The following is a 16,895-nucleotide window of genomic DNA, read 5'->3' as shown; positions in this document are numbered from 1 at the left end:
TTAAAGGAGAACTATGAGGTGAGTGCTTTTCACTCACCTCATAGTTCTAGCCGACCTGTGACAATGAGACTGTCACAGGTCGGCTCAGTAGATCGGGAGGTGAGCAAACACATACCGGCGTTCGCTCACCTCTCGATCCTGTCACGGCTTTCTGCCATGACAGGGGAGGCATAATTGTCGGGATCCGCTTCAGCTGCGGCGTGTCAGTATACTGCGAGCAGCAGCTCGCGGTATACTGCGGCATCTCAGTATACCGCGAGCTACAGCTCGCGGTATACTGAGCCTAGGGTGACGGGAGGAGGCTAGTTTGTGTCCTCCCCGTTACCTTAAGGAGAACTATAGGGAAAAGCCTTAACCCCATAGTTCTCCTTTAAGTATTTAATGCTGTTTGTATCTCCACTGAGCAGATTGACTCACCTTCACTTCATGTTCTGGGTGTCATTAGGAAAGGAAGTGTTGGGAAACCTTTCCACTGGAATCAGAGACAACAACACTTCTAGCTGTCTGTGTCTTCCCAGTGACACCTATAGGAAAATCTCTATATAGCATCACAGACAGCAATACAAACTGACATCAGAACTCCAGTCAAAAATACTAAGATAAGATTAAATAAAACAAGCTTTTGCTTCAGTTCAAGTGTTTTCCCTTTTATTCTTCTACTAGATATCATCAGTCTGATGGCAAACACAATGAAACCCACTGCATCTGAGCCCAGGTTTTCCTAGACCTGCCCCAGTCAGTGACTGGACAGTGAAATGAGAAATAGCACAGTAATGAACTCATCTCTTTGTCAGTCTGCTCTCTCCTCCTATCAGTAAGCTTCTTGTCAGCACATGAACGTATTGTCTCTTTGTACAGCTTCTTTCTTTCACACTTCAGCCCCTCTTTCTAGGCACCTGGAAAGTGATCCTATCAAGTTAAAACAAGCCTCATATCAATAGTCCCAGCCATAGCTGAGGTAGTATACTCACCTCCCTGGCAGCCTGTGTGTTGTACCTTTGCTCCATTCCAGTTTGTCAGCCTTTATAAGGACTCAGCAGTAGTGATGAGCCTGGGCTTGGTGCCAACCCAGTGTGCCCGAGTGCGCTCAAACCTGCATATAACTGATTGGCATGCCCCCCCCTTGGCCAAATCAGTCGGAAGTGCCACCTTCACTGCCTGCACGCTTATTCTTGGTCAGTAAGTCAAGGATGGGGAAAACAGCCTTGAAATGTGCACCTTCAAAAGCAAGTCTGCACTGGCATCTCCATTGGAATAATGATGTGTGGATGGCATAGCACCTATTATTTTATATTCAATGCTTTTGAAATGCTTACTCTAATTGTATATCATGCAGTATTATACTTTTCTGCCTGTGTCATATGCTGACTTTATACTATTAAAGTGCCGTGTGTAGAGACATTTCTGTCGTAGCCCAAAAAACTCAACGTACATCCTCAGACGAGAATACAAAAGACCTTGTTTCTTCTTAAACGGAATCATAAAAGGAAAAGGATGACGCCGTTAAAAAGCAGAGAAAGCCTGTCATTGGCAGGTGCGCTGATAAAAATATTGATCTCTAGTGATTGCACGTTAAGGATCGGTTTCAGCCATCCTAAAATTTTACTCCTATCGGTATAAATCTCCTCGGATTTTATTGCGCAGTTAAGTTTGGGGAGGGGAAGGGGGGGCAAGGGAAAGGCCGGCAGTCAGACGCGCTGCACCATGCCTTTTGTGGGTGCATCAATAACAGAGAGTGTGACAGAAGTTTTATTTAGGTAAAAGCTGTGCATCGGGGTATAGGAGCCAAAAATATTGATTCAGACCTTAAAGCATATGGACCTCCATATGGAAAACCGGGATTCCTAGCCAGAAAACCGGAGTTGCAATTTTTATCCCTATATGGTGCAATTTTTGTCCCTCTGCAGAACAATGCTGCGAGTCTGCAGATTTGAATAAAACAGAATTGCAGGCACATTTGTCAGCACGTCGCAGCGCCTTACATTTAGAAAGAGTGGAACGCTCACATTTTCCTATCCCTCTTAATCCCTTTCATCATTTAAAAGCTCTGAAAGGGATGGATTTTCTTTTTCAGTAAGTGAAATGTTCATTACAATCAGTCTGTGGTGCTGTGCTTTACACTGATTTTAAAATGTATCCACAATGCCAGGCGTCTTGCAGATGGTAAGGTGACCGCCGGCTGAACCGACTCGGAAACAACAGTATGTCAGGTCAATCAATTCAGGAGGAATAAATGGGTGCTCATTAGGCAAATATCGACTCCCAGCGTCGAGGTCGGAGATCTGGCAAAACCCATCTATAATGTGTGCCTCTCTATAGGTAGTCAGGATTTCTCAGTACAATCAAAAGGTTTTTTTTAAAGAACAAGCCCTTACCCACTTATACCATGACCACACTTACCAGCCATTCTGTTACTTCCTCAGGGCCCTCAGGGAATATGTCACACTTCCCTGTGCATCGATCCGGTGCTGTGTTTTGCCCCTTGTTAGAAGTGCGCAACTTCCTGCCAGTCAACTCTCACCCTCTGTGTTAAATTGCTAAGGCACCTGTTGCTTGGAATTTGAGCAACATGTCTCCACACTAAACAGCCGATCCCTGTTTTTTCTGAAGCTTTTTTGCTCTTTCCTGAATATTTTCCAGTCTTCTGTGTCCTTTGCTCTGTTGTTCTCAGTGCACTTGATTTCTACTGTGTTGCCAGTGTTACACTATGGTTTCTGCCTTTGTCCCCCCCATGATATTTTCCTGTCCTTATAGTTCACCCGGGCTCCTGAGTGTCTGCTGTACATCTCCCACTTGTGTTTCTGCGCATCTTGGTGATTCAGTTACCTAGGGCAGTCTGCATGCCTAGTGTAGCCCCCCCTCCCCCCCCGAAGCAGCCGCCTGAATAACCCGGGTCATCGCTAGCTGTCTAGGGGTTTTGGTCTTCAGCTGCCCCATTAGCATTTATCCCCCCTCTTCTAGTGCCCACAGAGCTGATATACACTCCAGAAGTACAGTGCTGAAGAACTTTTATTAACATCTCCACACTGAGGGAGAGGGTATAGGGGTCCTAGGGTCCTAGACATTCATTCAGGGTAGTACAGACATTGACTCCAAACTCACCAGCTCCTTTTTAGCATCTCAATGTAGATCCATTCATAGCACAGCAGATAGGAATTTGAGAAGCAGATGAGCAGGGATGAGAACAGATCCTCAGCCAGAGAGATACCAGCTATTCTCCTGAGGTCCACTATGTTCCGGGCACCTCCAGCAGCTTTCAGCTTCCCTGGTTCTCCTCCTCTGACAACAGCACAGGCCTCCTCCATACTTAAGGTCTAATGAAACACTTCCCGCACTCCAGCAATCCCACCCCCAGGCTTCAGGCCTAGACTCCATATTGGCGCTCACCCATAAAGACATTTTGATATTTGCAGAACTCCACCACACCTCACTGCTTGCATCAGAGTTAAGGACTCTTGAGAACAGTACTGATGCAGGGTGCTGTGATGTTTTCAGGAAGCTACATACAGATCTCTGCTGGTCCCTCCCACCAGCTGTTGCCTGGCTGCTTTGCTAGAGAAACACAGTAATGAAATGGAATGCAATGTAAATGGAATGTATTCAGTACATTCTCACACACTAGAAAACATTTGCAGATTGGTAGTACTGCCCGCTGCTTTTCCATGCTTGTTCCAGGTCATTGTCTCAGAAATGATTGATGGAAGAGACAGTCAGGCAACTATGATTTTCATTTTTCTTTCTGTACAGATTGCTTTTAACGCCCTTAAACCCCTACACTCCTGGTTAGCCATCTCAATGGTGTTGCTTGTGCTGTATACAGGCCTTATTGCTATAACCAAGAGATGGCTCAGAGAGCGGTAGTGCTAACCTCTGCTTGCCAACGCGGCACATGTTTGCAGAGACAGTGCGGTCAAGTGGTCAGGAGCTGAGCTGATGTTAATTAGCAATGAAATGAGGAATGAACTAGAATTATCCCTGAGACTAATCAATGGGAAAATTACTCCAAGCAGGCAGCTTAATGAAGTACTATACAGCTGTTTATTTTTAGTCTTTTTTTTATTTTTATTTCCAGCTCTGCAACAAAATCTCAATTAATTAGAAAAGCAAAATCACGGCATAGCCCCTTCCAAGCCTTGGCTGTGCAGTGTACATCTCCCAGCTACTCCTGTTGTACCGGGAATTATTACACACACACTGCATGGAGAGGCTGTCAATTCTGCCTCAAGGGAACCCCCTGTGACTATGTTTTGTGGGACAATCAGAGAATGTGCAGGCATCACATTTACATATGAATAGGATTTGATTCTGGACCGATTACTGATCTCCCCAAAACAACGCAGCGGGGAGAGGAAGGCTAAGAGAAGGGGAGCAAACTGAGCCTTTAATAGTGAAGATGTAATAAAATACTACAATCAATTCAGGACTGGATAAATCCTATGTAGAAAGGGTTGAGAGGATCTCCTGTTAACTCTTCCAAGAATTCTTAGTGCTCATATACACCAGCAGGCACGTGTTATGCACTTTCTGACACATTCACGCTGGTGTGCATTGTGTAGTGGAGGTGTAATTCGTTGTAACAACGCATTGCGCTGGTTACCTTTTTTTTTTTTTTACTTTATTGAAATGTCACAAAATCACGTTTCATTCAACTGTACCGTAGCAGGTTGCGATGCATTGTGGCACGCAAAAATGTAACCTATACTACTTTTTTTTCAGGACACAGCAATGCAAATTGCATTAACTATACATTATTATTATTATTATTATTATACAGGATTTATATAGCGCCAACAGTTTGCTCAGCACTTTACAATATAGAGAAGACAGGTACAGGGAAGGAGCTGGATTTTCAGTTCCTTCCGTATTTTCTGGAATATAACTGGGATCTGGGTCTCTGGAGATTTCGAAGAGTCTTGGGTGGGATGAAATCTCCAGTACTGGGGCCAGGTGCAGCCAATTGCCAGGTCAGACGGTTCAGGTGGCTGATAACAGCCCTATTATGACACTGGACAGAGAGGAAGAGGAGTCGGTGGTGCAATCGTACATGCACAGTGTGGGAGACACTGAGCTGGAGAGGCCGAGAGGGCCTGTGGCACATGAGAGCTGGGAAGAGGGACAGGTTGTGTCCAGAAGCCAGAGTGGAGCCAGGTGGTTGTGTGTGCGCCGGAGGCACACGAGGAAGGGTGAGCTGATATGTATGCTGAAGAAAGCTATTTTTGTATGATTTCCTTTTTCTGCCTTTGGATTTAATAAAAGACTGTCCTTTGTTTTGTGAAACCGGCTTCATGACTGGTCCTTAAGCGCTCACCATATGTGCTAGATTCCCCCCAATATCACACTAGGGACATGTAACATAACTCTACTAGGGATTATAATCAGAACAGCCCCCTATAAATCAATGCTTCTACCACTGACTGTCCAAGGGAGGGACAACAAGTCACAAGGGGGCTGGACGGCAAGTACCAAAAGGGCCACAGGTTGGGCACATCAGCCTTACAAGATTGGCAAAAGAAAAAACTGAGATGAGAAGGTGATCTAAACACAACTTCCTCTACGTCAACCCCCACCCCAGAGGGATAAAGGTTTTTTTAATTGATATTTGGGGGCAAAAAAAAACACATTTGCACACTTCTCATTTTTCAAGGGGCTTTTCTTTCCAACATGGACATTTAAATAAATGCAATGACTCCTCCAAAAGAAACCGAGTCTCCAGCTAACTGATAAATACAGTGGCACGGTTGTACTCTGAATATTCATCACTGGATACCTATGATTAATAAATGAGGGATATTAAACATTTCATTGCAAGGACGAAAATGACCCGCAGCTAATGTGAAAACAAATATGTTTCACTGCTGTGAAAGAGACGAGGGTTCGGGAAAAAAGGGTCTCTGCTTGTCGAAATTTACTTTCTGAGGTGCAATTAAAGGGAATCCATCATCAAAAACAGATGAAACATGTTTTTTTTTTGTCGTCTTGGGGATAATAAAAATAGCTTTGGATATAAGTATGTGATGGTTTCAGGAAAACAATGTTGTAAAATAAAAGTGATTTTAGAAAACATCCCCATAAAAATGACAGTGGCCTGGCTATCTTATTTTAAAGTGCTTGTAAAGCCACTTTTTACATTTTGGATAGAGTATTGAAGGGTTGAAGTTGGACATGCACTGTTATATTTTGTTCCTCCAACCCGTGGGCTGAGCGAAGAAAATATAACAGATTCCTCCATCAATACTTATAAGCATAGATGGAGGAATACTCTGCTGTGTTCATGGAATTCTGACAGTGGAGATTGCAGTTGATTGGCTGCAAGGTCTGATCGGTTGAAGATTTTCCATCTTGCAACTTCGATCTTCTGATTGAAGAATGCCGGCTGGAGGGGTGCTGACAGCGGCACCCACTGTGTGAATTCTGACCGGTTCATCAAGGACCAGCCAAAGTTTGCATAGTATAATACCAACTTAAAGGAGAACTATGAGGCGAGTGCTTTTCACTCACCTCATAGTTCTAGCCGACCTGTGACAATGAGACTGTCACAGGTCGGCTCAGTAGATCGAGAAGTGAGCGAACACATACCGGCGTTCGCTCACCTCTCGATCCTGTACAGCTCTCTGGTGGATTCCCCCCTCCCCGCTCCGATCCGCCAGCGATGACTGGCGGATCGGACGGGGGAGGGTGCGGGTACAGCTGGGCGGATCCAGACATAATTGTCGGGATATGCTTCAGATGCGGCGTCTCAGTATACCGCGAGCTGTAGCTCAGGGTATACTGAGCTTAGGGTGAACGGAGGACGCTAGTTTGTGTCCTCCCGTTACCCTAAGGAGACCTATGGGGAAAAACCTTAACCCCATAGTTCTCCTTTAAGACTTCTTTCAGGTTTTGTTTTTTATATTTGTTTTTTTTTTTTAATTCATTTCTGTCTGTGTTCCATGGGGGAGATTTTTCTTTACTTCCTCTCCCAAATACGCAGCAAGAAATAAGAGAAGATTTCTCCAAAAGAGGGCATATCCTTTCTTAGACAATTGTCAACAAACACCCCAATTGATGTATTTTTTCTTACCTCCTGTTCCTGTTACTACTCACAAAATTGAAAGTTACAATACTGTACTCAAACTGAGGGAGCATTAATATACTGTCCTCTGATATTCTCCACAATCAGGGACAGCAGGAGTAAATCTTATTAAAATTATTTTTTTTACCGAAGCTCTTATATGTTGTAACTAACTCACCCTGTTACATTCCTCAAAATTAACTCTACTTGTGTGTCCTTTCTTTTCGTAGTCCACAGATGGCACTAGAGGTGTTGCAGCTACCTCGTTCTCAAGCAGGCCTTACCTTTCCTAATTGTCACCTGTATTATCTGGCAGCCCAGCTAGTAGTGATACATGATTGGTTGGTTCCTGATGCGGGCAATGCCTGTGTGGCAAAGGAACAGCAAGCCTTACCTCTTTTGAGGCCTAGCATCATGTCCTGTATAGAGGTGTCCATGGTGCTTAACCGGGCTTTACTGTTATAAATATGATGGTTAGAATCCTAAAATATGTAATTAAATGGTTGCATGCGACTTACTGGTTGCTTTCTCCTTATTCACCTTTGTGGGGGAATCTGTCCTTTCAAGGGCTCTTTAACTTACCCTCGGCTAACCTCGGTTGGTGTTAAATCCCTGCAGCAACTCTTTAAGGCTGACTTTATAGTTACCTTTCCCTAGCTCAGGTGAGGAGCTGAAGTTGAAATACACCGCTGTCCTGACATATTTCCAGTTACAGCATGCAGTTCGCAGTCAATTTGGTTCAACTTCTTTTGCCTTTACTCAATCCCCATTAGCGAAGCTCCTACATGGGGATCTCCATCTATTATGCTGAATTAATGACCACTAGATCTTCTAGACTTACTGTGATTAAACAGAAAATAGCAGCTTCTGCTTGCTGATCTGAACCCTGAAGACTGGTATGATTTTGAAGATACGTATATATGTCCTCTCTTATAGCGTCTAGGGATAACATTATTTAAAGTTTTTCTATCAGGCATATTATACCCCATCACTCCTATGTACCCTGGGCCTCCACTCCTCTCCGCACTGCTTTAAGCGCTATGGTGAGAGAGCAGATTTATTTCATTCCTTCTGGTGCTGCCCGCCTATTCATGCTATTTGGTCAGAGATTACTGAATTTTTGGAGCTGAGGTTGGGCCTCCCCAATGTGTGCAACCCTTCATTTTGTATCCTGGGTTTGCTTGGAGAGCTGCCGTTGAATTCTGGGGCTCAGTGTCTCCTCCGCATTCTTTTTTTTTTTATGCCAGAAAGGCTATCCTGGTATGGAATAGACTGCAGGCACCCTCCCTGAGTTGTTGGAAACGTTTAGTTGACCAGTCTCTTCTACTTTATAAGATAGCCTATGAGCAGAGGGGTAGGCCTCAATTTTTGACCATATCTAGGGGAGTTGGGTAGCTGTTACAGACATGACTGTAAATTTGGTTGAACTCGATGGACATGTGTCTTTTTTCAACCTGACTAACTATGTAATTTATCCTGATTCTCTGACGTTCCTTTATGTCATCTTGTTTTACTTTGTTATGTTACATTTCTAATGGTATACATAAGAGGGACGTTATTTCCATCTATGTGTCTTATGCTGAGACTATTCTGCTTAGTGCTTTTGTTATTGTAAGCTATTGATGTAATTGCTTTTTAGTTACATTGCACTGTCGTTGTTGTTGTTGTTGTTGTTATTATTATTTTATTCCTGGTAAAAATCAATAAAAATTATCTTTAAAAAAAAAAAAACAGGAGGGGGGACCTCTTTGAATTTTAATTTACTACCCCCGTTCTGCAGCTATATGTATATTGGGACTGGCATAGAACTGATGGAAATTCAATATGGAAATACATATTTCTTTTAGTTTTTGACCATAGATAACCTTTAAGGGTCCACTAAGATTATTTATTATACAGGATTTAAATAGCGCCAACAGTTTGCGCAGCGATTTACAATATAAGGAAGACATTACAATCACACTACAATTCAAGACAAGATGGTAAGGAGGGCCCTGCCCCTGACGGCTTACAATCTAAAAGGGAGGGGCCAGTGATACATGAGGAGGTAGCTGTGTGGGGATGAATTGTTTGAGAATGTGATGGAATTGAATATAAAAATCTGCTTTTGACAATAATGCTTATACGCAAGCCATATACGTCAATTGGGGATGGGGGTTTAGAGTCATTTAAAGGATAATTTTACGAAAGTTGACACAGGCCGTATAGGTGCCAGCTTTGCATATTCCACATGCTTTTTCGTCCTAACCAATCCCTACCTTCTCTGATAGCTAATAATTGACTCCTTCATTCTACGTATGCCCTAAAAATGCTCAATAATCACAGGGTGCGTGTATGCCTTGGAAAAGACGGAGACTGAACTCACAAATCATAACTCATGGCAATAGCTGGTAAGGATCAAGGGGCGGATCAATATCAATTACGCCACATTCAAAATGCAAAATTAATATGTGAAACTTGCCAGCCGTATTGGAATTTGGGGTATTAATTGTGAAGTGATGGATTTAATTACATTTTGATGTTTTTGGTGCCGATATTGATGGACTGCCTCGTGAAATATGCGTTTCCGTGGGTTGGAACTGAATATTTCATCACGATCAGATTCCGTCGGCGCACAGAAGACAGAGACCTCGGAATCCTTTTTCCATTACTATGTAACATTACAATAATTGAAAGTAATAGCTTGTGTTATATGATATAATAAAAGATTTCTCAAAAGAGCCAAGAAGGAAAAACAGCTGATGGCAGAGAAAAAAAAAACCTTATTAGAGAGAAGGCTGCTGTAAAAGTTTTGGCTAGTGACGACTGTAGAGGAGGAAACTGATCTGCTTGAATGGAAAATTTCCACGATCATTTCTTGTGAATTTTAATCAGTTGAATGGTGGATAAGGTTAGCTCCTCTTACCAGAGGTGATGTAGAATAATGATGCCTTTTTGTTCAGGCTCTGCCCATTGGGCCATGCAATTAGATAGCTGAAAGGGCTAACTGAAAGTTTCTCTATTTGCCCAATTACACTGTGGAAACCACCAAACAAGAGAAATTTGAAATTGAGATGGCTTTGTGTATCTTGGACTAAATATCTTTTTAACTACCCTTAAAGCAACTTTTTTTCCGAGTTAAAAAAATGATCAAAAGGTGCAACCTGCAATGAAAGTAATACTCCCCTGTCCTACTGCCCGTTCCTCAGATCTTTGATCTGTGATCTCAACCCTTCCCGAGTGCTGGATGCCTGGTCCTCCACATCACGCATCTACGCATCCTACATTTCCTGTAGTGATGTAGGAGCTGGTGATAGGACCAGGCATCCTACACACCTAGAAGTGGCTGCAGCTCGGCGGGAGAACACTTTAACGCCTCCTGAATCCCCTCATCCTACACAGAATTTGTTAATTTTGAAGCTGGTGCTGCCCCCTCCAACTCTAAGATTCTGCACAACTGAGACAGCAATGAAAACCTGACACAGGTTTCAGACTCCCCCTATACTGAGAAACTAAAAAAAATGGCTAGAGGTGGGCTTTAACATAGCTAAGACATGTACCCATCACCTATTGCCTCATGCACTAGTTGCCCCTTGACTCTTAGTTCCAATTTCAGGGAGCCAGCCCAACATTATAATGCACAAAGCCCATTTCCTTTATAAACCAGAATAGAATCAGTATGCTCTGGTCTGTCACAGCTGGCAACAAAACCTGAAGCATCAAGGTATGGGGGAGCATGTGACCTCCTCCTTTGTGGCAGTGCTCAGGCCTAGCAGCCAATAGCTAGACTCAAACACTGTTACATGAGGAACCAACATCACCGTTCCCTTTAGCGCCTGACATCAGCTGACACTGGGGATTTTACTGCTAGCTGCAATGGACGTTGCAGCCCCGAGGGTGAGCTGGCAAGGTTAGTATACCTGGGGTGGGTAGGGGTGGCCATTTAGAAAGACATTGTCAATTTGCCACGCATGGGCAAGATTACATCTTCTCTTTAACCTAACCCTGCTCTAAGCACTGCAACACCAGAATCCCAATGATCTGATCTGCATATAGTGATCATACACATTTAAAGGAGAATTACAGTACTTTGTCATCAATTTTATTTTAGCTTTTAAAATGATAATAAAGTCAAAATGTTTTTAAGCTATTTCAAATGCTGCTTATATCACTTACAATGGATGCTACTCCTTGATGTTTAAAGTTTTAGTGTCTGCAGAATCAGCTTGTCTCCTGAGCACTGTCCCTGATATGTTTAAGATTGGCTCCTCTCCCTTGCAGGGTCTTCTGGAACCACCCTTGTGTGTGCTAGTAAGCTGTGTGTGACTCCACAAACACACAGGTACAGCAGGGCAAGACACTCCTCTCCTCCCTCCTCCTTCTTCCCTTTGCCAAGCTAGTAGATGGACAGCTGCTGGAGACTGTTCTGTCCCTTGTGATCTTGTAGTACATGGGAAGTTCAGGGAAGCAGAGCTGAGTTGGAGCTGTTCCCAAACATGATGACTGCAAGTGCTTTGGCAAAAATGGAAAGAATGCCAAAAAGGCGATACTAACGAACTGGTTAATTCCCGCTCCCCCTTCCCTATCATCACTGAAAGATCTCCCATACAAACTGATGTCACTGGATAAACTTGATGCCCATCTCAACCAAATTCATACCAATAATTTCTTTGACACCTGGACTCGATTTCTCCTGACCAAATTATCTCTATGGCAGCTAAAAGATGTGATGTCATTATTTCAGGACACAAAGTGGTATCTCACCTCGAAAGTCACTGGTTCTCTGGGTGCGTTAGATGTCCTTTCGTGTTCCAATAGATAACTATTACTACCACTACTTTGTCTCCACCCGACACTCTCCTTGTCCCAGACACTTCACTTCATCTCTGGATCTAGCCAAGAGTCCCCTGGATTGATTGTAATGTTGATCAGTTTAACTCTTACTCATTGTTTGTAGAGGTGCACCAAAATTAAAATTTCAAAAACGAAACCGGAATAAAACAATTTGTCAGGCCAAAACCAAAAATATATTTTATTTAAAATTTTTTTAAATGTATGTAATATTTTATTTTTATTTATAAACTTTTAATTTGTTTATATTTATTTGTATTTATTAATTCATTTTTTATGAAATATTTTTATTTTTTACTTTACTTTTAGGGGCTTCGGGGAAGCCCCTAAAAGTAAGTAACAGGAGGTGATGTAGATCCCTTCCCATTCATTCATAATTGAGGATATAGTAACCATGCTATGTCCTCAATTATCTACAAACACTCAGCGATCACTGATCACTTGTACCGCTCTCCATCCTGACAGCTGTCACAGGAGGCCGAGCGAGCGGAGCAGGAGGAGAGCTCATCCTCCTGTGACAGAACGGGCTGTCTCCGCCCACACACCGCTCTGCCAGACTGTGGGAGGAGAGACACGGGGCGCTCACAGCGCTCTGCCGGCTGTCACACTTTCTCTCCCCCCCACTGGGACACAGAGCAGCACCCAGCGGGGAGGAGAGAAAGAACAGATGCACCGCTGTATTTAGCCAAAAGTGCCATTTTCGGCCGATATGTTTCGGCGGCCAACACATCGGTGCATCCCTAATTGTTTGTTATTAACATACGATACAATCTGCTTTATTGACGATTGCCTTGTTTATTCGTAATATTTTCAATATAGACTACATGCTGAAGAAAAAATGGAAAGAAGATATGTGCTAGGCAATGTATAATTTTTTGATCTGGATTCATTATTGAAAAAAAAGTTTGAGAGTTTAATATTACTTTAAGTATACTATTTTTCAAATGAGTGTTTATATACAGTATTTTTTTATAACTTAAAAAACTATAGTTTACAAATAGATAAATCTTTATACATAACACTTGCGTAGCACTGCAAAGCAAGAACCACTGTGGGCATAAATTATATATATGTATATATAGAACTGGGGGTTGTAGTCACCCATGACTCTCAGCCAGAGGTGCTGAGCGGTTCCCTGAAGCAAGTTCCTGCGCTCGGAAAGAGCTGACTTTCCAGTTCTTCCCAGGTTTTGTGGATTTGGCATGGGATCCTGGAACTGGGAGATTTCAAAAGGAATTGGGAGGGATGAAATCTCCATTCCTGGGTCTGTGGTTTAGTAGGGTTGAGCACCTAATGATTGCACACCTGTGCACTGCCCTTATGGAAAAGGTGCTGGTGGATGTTCAGGGCTCCACCAGGGAGACAGGAAAACTCGAACGATGAGTCAGAGTGGAGTCCAGCGCAGCAGGGTGCTGCGGGTAGGAAAAAGCAAGTGTGCAGGACAGCATGAGGCCGAGACTGACTGGAGGAACAGACAGTGGCCGGAGGCTGGAGCAGCGGTGCTGTGAATGCAAAGCCAGGAGGCTGGATGTGCATGTGTTCCTGTGCAAGAGATGCCAAAGAACCCCTGCGAGGGTAATCACCTTGTTTTGTGTAACTTTCATTTAATAAAAGTGGGCAAGGAAGCCCTTAAAAGAAGCCATAAGCGAGTGGATGCATCCTTAATGCGCTCACCATTTGTGCTAACTTCCCCAAACGTCACACTATATATAGATATATACACAAACTATGCATAGAAACAAGATTTTTTTACAAAAGATTAACACATATTGATAAAATGTTTAATATCAACCTGTTCTCTTTTGCTTGTTTGTGTAAATTCATGAAAAACCTTTACATCCCCTTTGAAGATGGTCATTTTTTTCCCTGTCCGATGTTAGCTGCCCTCCACTTATCAGAACCAGCTCAGAAAACTCTGTCTGGCACTCAGTCCAAACAACGGTGGCTCGCTTGCTAAGAACAGACATTTTTTAACGTCTATTAAAAGGCAGCTCCCCGCAGTGTGCTAGGGGCAGGTCAGCTGAGATTATACACATGCCAGCAGTCTTCTGCGTCCACATGAAGGCTGGCCATATCTCATCACCCGCAAGAAAATAAAAAAAGCCAGCTAGCTAGATTGGCGCGGCTCTCGTTTCTCAGTAGCAGGCCATGTGTTCAGATTTCGCAGATCCCGACAAGTCATTTGACGGCCTGGTAATTTATCTCTGGGCGACTGGTAAAATACAGTAGTGTAGAAAGGAAAAGTATACACAGATGTACAGTTTAATGCCTAATCATAAAATCTTATAATTTATGGTAATGATAAGTGATGCATTTTCTGTGATAGGCTCAAAGTTTATTGTGCAATTAAATGCTACTCCACAAAATATGAAAAGCGTTCAGTATCAGAGAGGTAAACAGCATTTTCCTTTTTTTTTCTCTGTGTGTGGTTAGTGCTTAATGGGTTGGATAATGAAATTCTGTGTTGTGAGGCATGTTTGATAAATGCTGCGGTACAAGTTTTATATATATGATGCCGTTGTTGTAGTTTTTCGTATTTGGTAATTTGTCCTCGATAAGGACACAAGGATCAGAGAGGGGATTTGCATGGCCTTTCAAGATGGATCCCGGGAAGAGAGTCCTACATGCTTTAAAGAAGAATTGAAATGTGAGGGCAGGCATTGGAAAAAAGGACTAGTCACCAGAATTGCCTGTTGTGTACCTGCAGCTGATCTTTTCCCCATCACTGACTAACCAAGCCTAGTTCTGCCCTATGTCTCTGTCTCGAGGTGGCCATCTTGGTAGAGGCAGGGCTTTGATTCCTCATGTCAGAGCCTCCAGCAAGGAAAACAGTGAGCAGCACAGTAATGACATCACTAAATTCCCCTCCAAATCTGCTAAGAACAGCGGTGAGAGGCAGCAGTACCTTAAATCTTGCACTGCAGATGTACAGCTAGGAGACTCTAGGCACAGGAGTGCCTAGGAATCCTCACATACCAGGAACGGCTACACTGATTTCAATACGTTTCAAGACAGGGCAGAGGGCAGATTTTCAGGGTACAGCTTAGGCACAATTAACACTTCTAGATGGTCCCTATATTATAGCGAATCTGCTCTTTTTGAGTTCAGGTCTACTTTAAATGGTTACATTTAAGATACTGAATATGTTCCAATTTCTATACAGGCTTAAAGGTAAACTCTAGTCTAAACTGAAAATGGCACTGACAACTAGCATGCATTGTGTAGCTTCCCAATGTTTCACTCAGTAGCACAGTGTCAGGGTTCCACCTTGACTTTACTGGTTTGAAGCATTCTGGCTTGGCTGCCATTTTACTCACCTGTGTTTCCTTCTTTGCCTGAGCAGACTCTGGAACGTTGCTTACTACTCCCAGGCTCCCTCTTATGGCCAGACAGCAGGGCATCACCTGAGAGAGTCAGATGGGAGAATCCTGTCTCTGAGTGATGATGTCACCCCGCTCACTATATATAAACCACTCAGTCCAGTCTGACCTTGCCCTTGCGTGGTCTTCCTGCTAGTGCATTCCTGATGCTCTGAGTATCCTGATTCTGTGTATGACCTGATCCTGGCTGACATTCTCTTCTGGCTCCTGCTCCTGACTTGTTCCTGACAACGCTGATTTCCTGACTCTTGCTCCTGGCTTGTTCCTGATGACACTGATCTCTGTGTTCCTGACCTGGCTTGGAGGACTACCCACTCCGGCTCCTGACTGGCTTGTTCCGGTTTATGATTCTGCTTGCTCCTGTGGACACTGTTAATACATGTTTTAACTAGCACCTTTCGCTTGTCTGGTTTTCATTGTGCTCTGACACATAGGTAACAAAGTGTTCTCTACACTTAAAGGCCAACTCCAGCTGCCCACTCCCCCCTTCCAGCCCACAGCAGCATGCCTGCACTATTTCTTCCTTTTTTTTATACATGCCTTTTTTCCAGGTATCTTTGGTCCAGTCTTTGAAGTCAAGGGCACTCTATTACTCTTCTTCCTCTAGTGCATGGGTTGCCAAACTTTGACCCTCCAACTGTGGTGAAACTACTAATCCCATGCATTTGCATCTGGAAGTCATGCCTGTAGATGTCAGAGTCTAGCAATGCCATGCCCAGCTTCAGGGCTGACGCATGGCTACCTGCGTCAGCTACCTATCATGGCTACCTATCATTCTTTTATTCGATGGGCTAACAAATATGTTGACCTTGCTTTTTCATGTTTTGCTTCAACTTTTTGTAACCTTCTCTAATAACACTGCTGTCTATCTAGCAACATGGCAGCCTTCACTTGTAACAAGGCAACACTCTCTTGCCGCATTGAGCCATCTCTTATCAAAAGGGACCATCCATCTTTGACCAGCTGCAGATACAGTAGTTGACCCTGAGCTTTTTCTAGTTTGTCGCCAAGCAGTGGATAATCCCTACACCCACATTACAAAGCACACACCTTTTAAAACCATTCTACCTCAAGGACAATCTCTGCCAACCATGTTTCACTGCAGCATGATCCCAGTACAACACTTGCAGTTTTTTTTTCCTGCTCTCACTATTTACTTGTCTGGAGTCCTAACCAGCAAGTAGCACATCATCCACAATTTGATCTGTTTTGCTGCTTCTTCTCCCGATGGCTTTTATTTATTTTCTGCACAAGTGACACTAAAGCCCCTGAAGGCTCATCCAAGCTGTGACAAGTCGTAGAGACGTTACACTAAGCCAGAATCAGCCGCGCGTCTTCAAGAACTTGGAAGGGAGAAAAAAACTACCGCTGGACAATTTCCAATTTTCTAAGCAAACTGAAGAAGAAAAGATGCGCCAAGCCAACAAACACCATAAATATAAGAGGAGACACAGAACTTCCCCGCTGCGGCCACTGCTGCAATAGGGGAATAACTTGGAGGATCTAATAGCAGTGTGTAGGTGGCAAAAGAAGAAGGTGGATTATCTTGTCACTCTCTGGAAAGCCCCTGCAGCTGCAACATCTGAAGCACAAAGCGCCCCATGCTGTAAACTGCTCATGCAGCAGGACTGCTC

This window comes from Nanorana parkeri, unplaced genomic scaffold, assembly GCF_000935625.1.
Source record: "Nanorana parkeri isolate BGI_ZX_2015 unplaced genomic scaffold, ASM93562v1 scaffold1, whole genome shotgun sequence".
Lineage (NCBI taxonomy): Eukaryota > Metazoa > Chordata > Amphibia > Anura > Dicroglossidae > Nanorana > Nanorana parkeri.
Note: the sequence above shows the minus strand (reverse complement) of the source record.